We start from the raw sequence: 10,955 nt of genomic DNA, 5'->3' as shown, positions 1-10,955 counted from the left end.
GTGGAAGCAATTAGCTAGAGTAGCTTAGTGCAGAGCATTGTTGACATAGAAATTTGCAAAATACTTACGGATCTGAATGTGGCAGACCCGTTGACTAAACTTCTCTCACAAGCAAAACATGATCACACCTTAGTACTCTTTGGGCGTTAATCACATAGTGATGTGAACTAGATTATTGAATCTAGTAAACCCTTTGGGTGTTGGTCACATGACGATGTGAACTATGGGTGTTAATCACATGGTGATGTGAACTATTGATGTTAAATCACATGGCGATGTGAACTAGATTATTGACTCTAGTGCAAGTGGGAGACTGAAAGGAAATATGCCCTAGAGGCAATAATAAAGTTATTATTTATTTCCTTATTTCATGATAAATGTTTATTATTCATGCTATAATTGTATTAACCGGAAACATAATACATGTGTGAATACATAGACAAACAGAGTGTCACTAGTATGCCTCTACTTGACTAGCTCGTTGAATCAAAGATGGTTAAGTTTCCTAGCCATAGACATGAGTTGTCATTTGATTAACGGGGTCACATCATTAGAGAATCATGTGATTGATTTGACCCATTCCGTTAGCATAGCACTTGATCGTTTAGTTTGTTTCTATTGCTTTCTTCATGACTTATACATGTTCCTATGACTATGAGATTATGCAACTCCTGTTTACCAGAGGAACACTTTGTGTACTACCAAACGTCACAACATAACTGGGTGATTATAAAGGTGCTCTACAGGTGTCTCCAAAGGTACTTGTTGGGTTGGCGTATTTTGAGATTAGGATTTGTCACTCCGATTGTCGGAGAGGTATCTCTGGGCCCTCTCGGTAATGCACATCACTTAAAGCCTTGCAAGCATTGCAACTAATGAGTTAGTTGTGGGATGATTTATTACGGAACGAGTAAAGAGACTTGCCGGTAATGAGATTGAACTAGGTATTGAGATACCGACGATCGAATCTCGGGCAAGTAACATACCGATGACAAAGGGAACAACGTATGTTGTTATGCGGTTTGACCGATAAAGATCTTCGTAGAATATGTGGGAGCCAATATGAGCATCCAGGTTCCGCTATTGGTTATTGGCCGGAGACATGTCTCGGTCATGTCTACATAGTTCTCGAACCCGTAGGGTCCGCACGCTTAAAGTTTCGGTGACGATTGTATTATGAGTTTATGTGATTTGATGTACCGAAGGTAGTTCGGAGTTCCGGATGAGATCGGGGACATGACGAGGAGTCTCGAAATGGTCGAGACGTAAAGATCGATATATTGGACGACTATATTCGGACATCGGAAAGGTTCCGGGTGATTCGGGTATCTTCGGGGGTACCAGGGAGTTACGGGAATACGAGGAAGAAGTAATGGGCCTCATGGGCCAAGTGGTGGAAGAGAGGAGGCAGGGCGCGCGGCCCCCCTAGCCCAAAATGAATTAGACTAGGGGGCCGGCCCCCCTTTCCTCCTATTCCTCCCTCTCCTTCCTTCTCCTTCTCCTCCTTCCTTTCCTCCTCCTAGTAGGAGTAGGAAAGGGGAGTCCTACTCCTACTAGGAGGAGGACTCCTCCTCCTGGCGCGCCCATAGAGGGCCGGCCAGACTCCCCCCTTGCTCCTTTATATACGGGGGTAGGGGGCACCTCTAGACACACAAGTTGATCAGTTGATCTCTCCTAGCCGTGTGCGGTGCCCCCCTCCACCATATTCCACCTCGGTCATATCGTAGCGGTGCTTAGGCGAAGCCCTGCGTCGGTAGCAACATCATCACCGTCACCACGCCGTCGTGCTGACAGAACTCTCCCGTGAAGCTCTTCTGTATCGGAATTCGCGGGACGTCATCGAGCTGAACGTGTGCTGAACTCGTAGGTGTCGTGCATTCGGTACTTGGATCGGTTGGATCATGAAGACGTATGACTACATCAACCGCGTTGTGCTAACGCTTCTGCTTTCGGTCTATGAGGGTACATGGACAACACTCTCCCCTCTCGTTTCTATGCACCACCATGATCTTGCGTGTGCGTAGGAAAATTTTGAAATTACTGCGTTCCCCAACATGTGCATCATGCCATGTTTATGTGGTGGTTGTTTACTATCTTGTTTGCTTCTTTCCGGTGTTGCTTCTTCGGGTTAGTTCCGTTAACGTCGCGCTTGTGAGGATCCGTTCGACTTCGTCCGTTTGTCTTCTTCATGGACTCCTTCTTCTTCCTTGCGGGATCTCAGGCAAGATGACCATACCCTCGAAATCACTTCTATCTTTGCTTGCTAGTTGCTCGCTCTATTGCTATGCCTATGCTGCGATACCTACCACTTGCTTTATCATGTCTCCCATATTGCCATGTCAAACCTCTAAACCACCTTGTCCTAGCAAACCGTTGTTTGGCAATGTTACCGCTTTGCTCAGCCCCTCTTATAGCGTTGCTAGTTGCAGGTGAAGATGGAGTTTGTTCCTTGTTGGGAACATGGATATTTCGTTGGGATATCACAATATCTCTTATTTATTTAATGCATCTATAAACTTGGTAAAGGGTGGAAGGCTCGGCCTTATGCCTTGTGTTTTGTTCCACTCTTGCCGCCCTAGTTTCTGTCATACCGGTGTTATGTTCCTTGATTTTGCGTTCCTTACGTGGTTGGGTTATAATGCGAACCCCTTGATAGTTTGCCTTGAATAAAACTCCTCCAGCAAGGTCCAACCTTGGTTTTACCATTTGCCACCTAAGCCTTTTTCCCTTGGGTTCTGCACACTCAAGGGTCATCTTTATTTAAACCCCGGGCCAGTGCTCCTCTGAGTGTTGGTCCAAACTAGAGCACCGTGCAGGGCCATCCCTTGGCAACTTGGGTTACGTCGGCTCCTGTATGATTAGCTTATCCGGTGTGCCCTGAGAATGAGATATGTGCAGCTCCTATCGGGATTTGTCGGCACAGCGGGTGGTCTTGCTGGTCTTGTTTTACCATTGTTGAAATGTCTTGTAACCGTGATTCCGAGTCTGATCGGGTCTTCCTGGGAGAAGGAATTGAAGGAAATATGCCCTAGAGGCAATAATAAAGTTATTATTTATTTCCTTATATCATGATAAATGTTTATTATTCATGCTATAATTGTATTAAACGGAAACGTAATACATGTGTGAATACATAGACAAACAGAGTGTCACTAGTATGCCTCTACCTGACTAGCTCGTTAATCAAAGATGGTTATGTTTCCTAACCATGGACAAAGAGTTGTTATTTGATTAACGGGATCACATCATTAGGTGAATGATCTGATTGACTTGACCCATTCCATTAGCTTAGCACCCGATCGTTTAGTATGTTGCTATTGCTTTCTTCATGACTTATACATGTTCCTATGACTATGAGATTATGCAACTCCCGTTTGCCGGAGGAACACTTTGTGTGCTACCAAACGTCACAACGTAACTGGGTGATTATAAAGGAGCTCTATAGGTGTCTCCAAAGGTACATGTTGGGTTGGCGTATTTCGAGATTAGGATTTGTCACTCCGATTGTCGGAGAGGTATCTCTGGGCCCTCTCGGTAATGCACATCACATAAGCCTTGCAAGCATTGCAACTAATGAGTTAGTTGTGAGATGATGTATTATGAAACGAGTAAAGAGACTTGCCGGTAACGAGATTGAACTAGGTATTGAGATACCGACGATCGAATCTCGGGCAAGTAACATACCGATGACAAAGGGAACAACGTATGTTGTTATGCGGTCTGACCGATAAAAGATCTTCGTAGAATATGTAGGAGCCAATATGAGCATCCAGGTTCCGCTATTGTTTATTGATCGGAGATGTGTCTCGGTCATGTCTACATTGTTCTCGAACCCGTAGGGTCCACACGCTTAAGGTTTCAATGACAGTTATATTATGAGTTTATACATTTTGATGTACCGAAGTTTGTTCGGAGTCCCGGATGTGATCACGGACATGACGAGGAGTCTCGAAATGGTCGAGACATAAAGATTGATATATTGGAAGCCTATATTTGGATATCGGAAGTGTTCCGGGTGAAATCGGGATTTTTCCGGAGTACCGGGAGGTTACCGGAACCCCCCGGGAGGTATATGGGCCTTGGTGGGCTTTAGTGGAAGAGAGGAGAGGTGGCCAGGGCTGGGCCGTGTGCCCCTCCCCCCCTAGTCCGAATAGGACAAGGAGAGGGGGGCGGCGCCCCCCTTTTCCTTCTCTCTCTCCTCTTTCCCCCCTCCCGAATCCTATTCCAACTAGGAAAGGGGGGGAATCCTACTCCCGGTGGGAGTAGGACTCCTCCTGGCGCGCCCTCCTCCTGGCCGGCCGCACCCCCCCTTTGATCCTTTGTATACGGAGGCAGGGAGCACCCCTAGACACACAAGTTGATCCACGTGATCATATTCTTAGCCATGTGCGGTGCCCCCTTCCACCATAGTCCTCGATAATATTGTAGCGGTGCTTAGGCGAAGCCCTGCGACGGTAGTACATCAAGATCGTCACCATGCTGTCGTGCTGACGGAACTCTTCCCTGACACTTTGCTGGATCGGAGTCCGGGGATCGTCATCAAGCTGAACGTGTGCTAGAACTCGGAGGTGTCGTAGTTTCGGTGCTTGATCAGTCGGGCCGTGAAGACGTACGACTACATCAACCGCGTTGTGCTAACGCTTCCGCTGTCGGTCTACAACGGTACGTAGATCACACTCTCCCCTCTCGTTGCTATGCATCACCATGATCTTGCGTGTGCGTAGGATTTTTTTTGAAATTACTACGTTCCCCAACAGGAATATCCTTCGTTGACCGTGAGAGCTTGTGATGGGCTAAGTTGGGACACCCCTGCAGGGTTATGAACTTTCGAAAGCCGTGCCCGCGGTTATGGGCAGATGGGAATTTGCTAATGTCCGGTTGTAGAAAATCTGAAACTTAACTTAATTAAAATGGATCAACCGCGTGTGTAGCCGTGATGGTCTCTTCTCGGCGGAGTCCGGGAAGTGAACACAGTGTTGGAGTTATGCTTGAACGTAAGTAGTCTTGGATCACTTCTTGATCATAGATTCTCGGACGTGCTTTGCCTTCTCTTCTCGCTCTCTTTTGCGTATGTTAGCCACCATATATGCTAGTGCTTGCTGCAGCTCCACCTCACATACCTTTTACCTACCCATAAGCTTAAATAGTCTTGATCGCGAGGGTGTGAGATTGCTGAGTCCCCGTGACTCACAGATTACTTCCAAAACCAGTTTGCAGGTGCCGATGAAACCGTGCAGGTGACGCAACCGCGCTCAAGGAGGAGCTCGTTGAAGACCGTGTTCGTTATGTTGTTTCTGTTTCCAGTTGGTCAGTAGTGGAGCCCAGTCGGGGCGATCGGGGATCTGTAGCATTAGGGGTAGTCTTCTTTTATTTTGGTTCCGTAGTCGGACCTTGATTGTATCTGTTTGATGTAATGCTTTACTCATGTATTGTGTGACGTGGTGAGTGTAAGCCAATTATGTACCTCTTTTCCTTATTCATTACATGGGTTGTGTGAAGATTACCTCTCTTGTGACATTGCTTACAATGCGGTTATGCCTCTAAGTCGTGCTTCGACACGTGGGAGATATAGCCGCATCGTGGGCGTTACAGGGAGAAAGGAAGAGGAGGGATTTGGCCTCCTCTTCCTTCCCCCTCCCTCCTCCTTCCTTCCCCCTCCCGATGAATATGGAAGGGGGAGGCCGAATTGGGAGGCACCCAAGTAGGATTCCTGCTACTTGGGGCGCCCCCTTGGCTGCCTCTCCTCCCTTCCAACCTATATATATGAGGGGAGCATCGCTAGAACACACATCAACAGTTGTTAGCCGTGTGCGGCGCCCCCTCCACAGTTTACGCCTCCGATCATATTCACGTAGTGCTTAGGCGAAGCCCTGCGCGGATTACTTCACCGTCGCCGTCACCACGCCGTCGTGCTGACGGAACTCTCCCTTGACACTTTGCTGGATCAAGAGTTCGAGTAACGTCATCAAGCCGAACGTGTGCAAAACTCTGAGGTATTGTACGTTTGGTGTTTGATTGGTCGGAACGAGAAGAAGTTCGACTACATCAACCGCGTTGTCAAACGCTTCTGCTTTCGGTCTACGAGGGTACGTGGACACACTCTCCCCCTCTCGTTGCTATGCATCTCCTAAATAGATCTTGCGTGAGCGTATGATTTTTTTTGAAAAATTGCATGCTACATTCCCCAACAGTCATCGCCGAGCCCACCGCTGCGTCACGACCAGAAGCTTTGCGGGAGAAGACTGCCTTTTGTCAGGATTAGATGTACCTCTTGTCCCCTTTTAAATTGTCCGTTGTGGAATCCCTTCCCGCCTAAGTTTTGGGGAAGAGGACCAAGGCCACCACAAATATAGGTTAGTCACCACCGTAGAAAGGGTCGACTCATTCTCACCCCCCGAGCCCTCGGTAGGCAACTCATCCACTATACTAGTTCATCCTCAAACCTCCTCGTGAGGCCAATCCACCATAAAGCATGAGTAGGTTTTACACCGCAAGGTGGCCCGAACCTGGGTAAACTGCCATGTTCATCTTCTTCCCCGCTTGAGTGTGTAACTGGCGAGGCTAGGATGTAGGGCGACGAGTTTGAGGATCTAGAGGTTGAGATCTTCGCACATGCCCGAGAGTTCGAACCTTTTTGGGTCTATGGAGTCCTGAATCTGACAGATCCGAGTAGGCCTCTAGCCTTTTCGCACTGATTGATACGTCTCCAATGTATCTATAATATTTTATTGTTCCATGCTGTTATATTATCATTCTTGGATGTTTTACAATTATTTTATAGCAACTTTAAAATTCCCCTATTTTTAGTTTTTTTCTCTTTCCTTAAACATTTTTATTTCAAGAATGATTGTAAAATTTTGACCATGCTTTTAAATTGCATTAATACTTTTTTATTTCATGATCTTAACTTCATGAACATTTGCACATTTTTTTTTTCAATTTTGACAACGTTTATGTAATTCATGAACATTTTTAAAGGGCGCACACATTTTATAACTCATGAGCATTTTCTCACATGTGGTGAACATTTTGTAAAATACATCTTGGACACTTTTAAACAAGGAAAAAATATTCAATTCATAATGAATACATTTTTTTAATACATGGTAAACATTTTTCTTAAAATGCCAATCTATTTTTCAGAAATAATTTTTTAATAAAAATTTGCTCAGATAAATACACAGTGAACGTATGTTTAATTCATGTTTTTTTCGTTTAAAGTTCTTCATAACATGTTTCAGAACTTATGAACATTTTATAAATATACAATGAACTTTTTCAAACACATGATAAACATTTAAAGAACTAATGCAATTGCAGAAAAATGTTCATGCAATGCTTATGGTTTTTTTAAAGCGGTCATGCATATATTAGTTTTATAAATATTTATTTAGTAATACAAATGTAACCAAGTTCTCAAAATATTCATATAATTACATATTTTTCGCATTAAAAAATACTATTTCATTACGAGAAACCAAAAAAAAATGAAAAACAAGAGCGAACAAAACAAAAACAAAAAATCGCTTGGAGCTGCACGCGCTGGTTATAGCTGTTTCCACAAACTGGCGCCTGCAGTGGTGCTAGCTGGGCTTGGCCCACTACCATTTCCCTCCGTGTTTTGGAACTCAAAAAAGGATAGAAAGGAAATTGTGGGCAGAAAGGAATCGAACTACAGATCTCTCTGGGGTTAGCTAACTCCAAGAACCACCGCACTAACTCGTGGTCACAAACCTCATTTCCATCTTTTTATACATACAGAAAATGCCCTCTATTTTTTCTGTGTTTTTCCCTTTCTTTTTTGTTTCATGTTTTCTTGTTTTCTTAAAATGCGAGAAATGTTTACAAACAGACGATATTTTTTACCTAATTCGTGAAATTTTTATTTAAATCGATGATTTTTTTTCAATTTCAAAGATTTTTTTCAATTTTGATGAACTTTTTTTCAAACTCGATGTTTTCTTGAAATTGAATGAACTTTTTACCATTTTGATGAATTTATCTTAAAAATCGATGAACTTTTTCCAATTCAATGATTTGTTTTCAAATCCAATGAACTTTTTTCAATTCAACGAACATTTTTTCTAAAATCTGATAAATGTTTTCAATTCGATCAACCTTTTTTTCAAATCCAATGAACTTTTTTTTAGATTCGATGAACTTTTTTTAAAATCCAATGAACTATTTTCACTCCGATGAACTTTTTTTTAATCCGTTGAACTTTTTTAAATCCGATGTACTTTATCAAAATTGATGAACTTTTTCAGATTTGTGAACATTCTTGATCAAAATCGATGATCTTTTTTTAATAATATATGAATTTGTTTCATAAACATACTGAAACATGTAAAAAACGGAGGCCAGACTTTTTCCTGAACCAGCACCGCAGCACAACCCGAAAAAACCCCAGCGACGTAGTGTGTTTTTCTTCAGCTAGCGAGCGAACCGGGCAAATCCTATTTGGCGCCCGTTTATGTGTATTTTGCAAACGAGCGCCTGCAGCCAACCAAGCTGGGCCGGCCCATCTCACCCTGTTCCCTTTCTATATTCTAGACAGCTAAAAAGAGCGTTCCCGCAGGGGATCGAACTAGGCACCTCTACTTCGAGCTACCCGACAGAAACCATCACGCAAACATACACAACGTTGTTACCAGCATCCTCTTATATCTTTTCTTCGTTTAACTTTCCTTTTTTCCTTTTTTCTTTTTCCGTTTATGTTTTTCTTTTTTTTCTTTTCTTCTTCCTGGCTCAATGATTTGTTTATAATTCGTGAAATTTTTCTTCATATCGATGAACTTTCTTTTCAAATTCGCTGAACTTTTTCAGATTCGATGAACTTTTTTCATATTTAATGAACTATTTTTTCCAAATTCGATGAACTTTTTTCATATTCGATGAACTTTTAAAAAAAAATCACTGAACTTTTTTTCAAATTTGATGAACTTTTTTCAGATTTAATGATTTTTTTTTCAAATTTGATGAACATTTTTCAGATATGATGAACTTTTTTTCAAATTTAATAAATTTTTTCTAAATTTGATGAACTTTTTTTCAAACTGATGAACTTTTTTCAATTTTTCAATTTTTTTTATAATCCATGAACAATTTTTTGAATTTGAATGAACTTTTTTTCAAAATCGATGAACTTTTCTTCAAAAATGACACCTTTTGCAAATCCATGAACCTTTTCTTATCATGATTTGTTTTCCAAAAAATTTAAGCGATACAATACTTGGTTATCTGCAACAAATAGCGCTGCGGCAGTTTTATTAGGTATTTCAGGCCGTTACAAATTGTTCAAGGCCGTTAGCTCCAGTGGTTAGCGAGCTCGTAGGTGGAATGAAGGTCGTGAGTTTGAATCCTGTAGCTGACATTTTGGAAGATGTGAGGGAATCTATGTCATGTGCTGTACTTGTAGTCATGGGAGTTCCTGTTTTATTTGGACTAGAAGAGCTACTCGCTCTGTAGTGTTGTCACACAAGATAAGCACGCCGCCCGCCTGCTGGCCGGGCGAATCGAAGTTATCTTCCAGTCAACTGTCCACCCAGTCAAGTGCAAAAAACACAGTGGAATCACGCAACGCACGCTGCTGGTGTGCTTCCTGCCCACGAGGAAAGAAGGGCGACAAGGTTTAGATTTGACTGTTTGCAGCATGGGAGCTGATTACCCAAAAAATCCCTGGAAGAAAAGATATCTCGGTAACGAAAACCATAGGAGGCTGTATTGGCGAGATCCAAGGGTTCACAGCAGCCCAAAAGAAAAACTGCCTGGAAGTCCGAGGACCTTTAGTACCGTACCGAACCAGCAGCCTTCGTACCAAGTGACGACCGCCCTTGTCCCTTTCCTTTTTCCATTCAGCCTACTTCTTAACTTTGTTCCGTCAGTCTAAGGCAAAGCTTAAGTCGTTTGCCTACCTTACCCACTTGATGAAAGGGAACGAACTTCGTTTCCTTGGCGGCTTTATGGATGGATTCAGTCAGAAAAAACTCCTTCCTTTTGAAAAAAGTGACGCTTTGCGTCTTTGCTTCCGAGGGTTAGGGTATAGGCCGTTTCGAGCAAGCTTTCACTTTTTCTCCCGGCTTTCTACAAATTTTGCTTTAGCTTCCAAAGGCGACCCAATGACCTTTCCGGAATTGGAAGTATTCGTCGCCCTACCCTAAGAAAGAAGTCACTATAAAACTGTTTGCCCTCCAGAAGTATCAAAGGTGCGCGGAGCCCGGTGAAAATGAATATGTTTGCTACTGAAAGAAGCCTGCCTATTGACTAATATTCGTCTTTAGAATGAAAGTAGCTATGAAGCCCAATCTACTGTCGATTCAGAAGGGGGCATAGTCATATGGGTGGGGTGTTTGTGGGGAGCTGCCTTGGATATGAGGAATTCCTCCAATCTAAAAAAAAGAACAAAGAAAAAGTCTGTGACGAAGATCTTTCTTTTCTATCAATAGATAGGAATGAGTGTTCGTTATAGGGGATAGGATCCATCTGCTCTCTCTCTCTCTCTCTCTATTTTCTTTGATGCAATTTAGAGAGAAATAGCAGTGCAAATTAGAAAAAAAGAGAATCGGGAGATGACTCCAAAATAGATACATAGACATCTAAAGTAAAGGGATGTATATATTATTCCTATATATATCATCTATCTATGAAAAAAGTAAACAAAGTTCATTCTTGGGTTCCACGAAGCCCCGAATGGATTGGATCGTTTCTGCTTGTGCCAACGAAATGAAGGCCTCGCCCTTCCGAATGCTTCTCCGATCCTGAAGTTCTCGCGAAGAGAATAAGATGCAGCTCCCCCTCCCTCTGTCTTTTTCCGCTTTGCTAATATTCCCCTCTAACATGGGCCAGGCTTAGGCGGGCGCGGGAGGAAGAAAGAAAGTTGAAGAGCGTCTTCTCCTTTGTCCTTTTTTCAGTGCAACACAGGAAAGCATCCTCTTTTTGTAATCCCTGCAGCTTCC

Source organism: Triticum urartu, chromosome 2 (genome assembly GCF_003073215.2).
Source record: "Triticum urartu cultivar G1812 chromosome 2, Tu2.1, whole genome shotgun sequence".
Classification (NCBI taxonomy): domain Eukaryota; kingdom Viridiplantae; phylum Streptophyta; class Magnoliopsida; order Poales; family Poaceae; genus Triticum; species Triticum urartu.
This window is presented reverse-complemented; position numbering follows the sequence as displayed.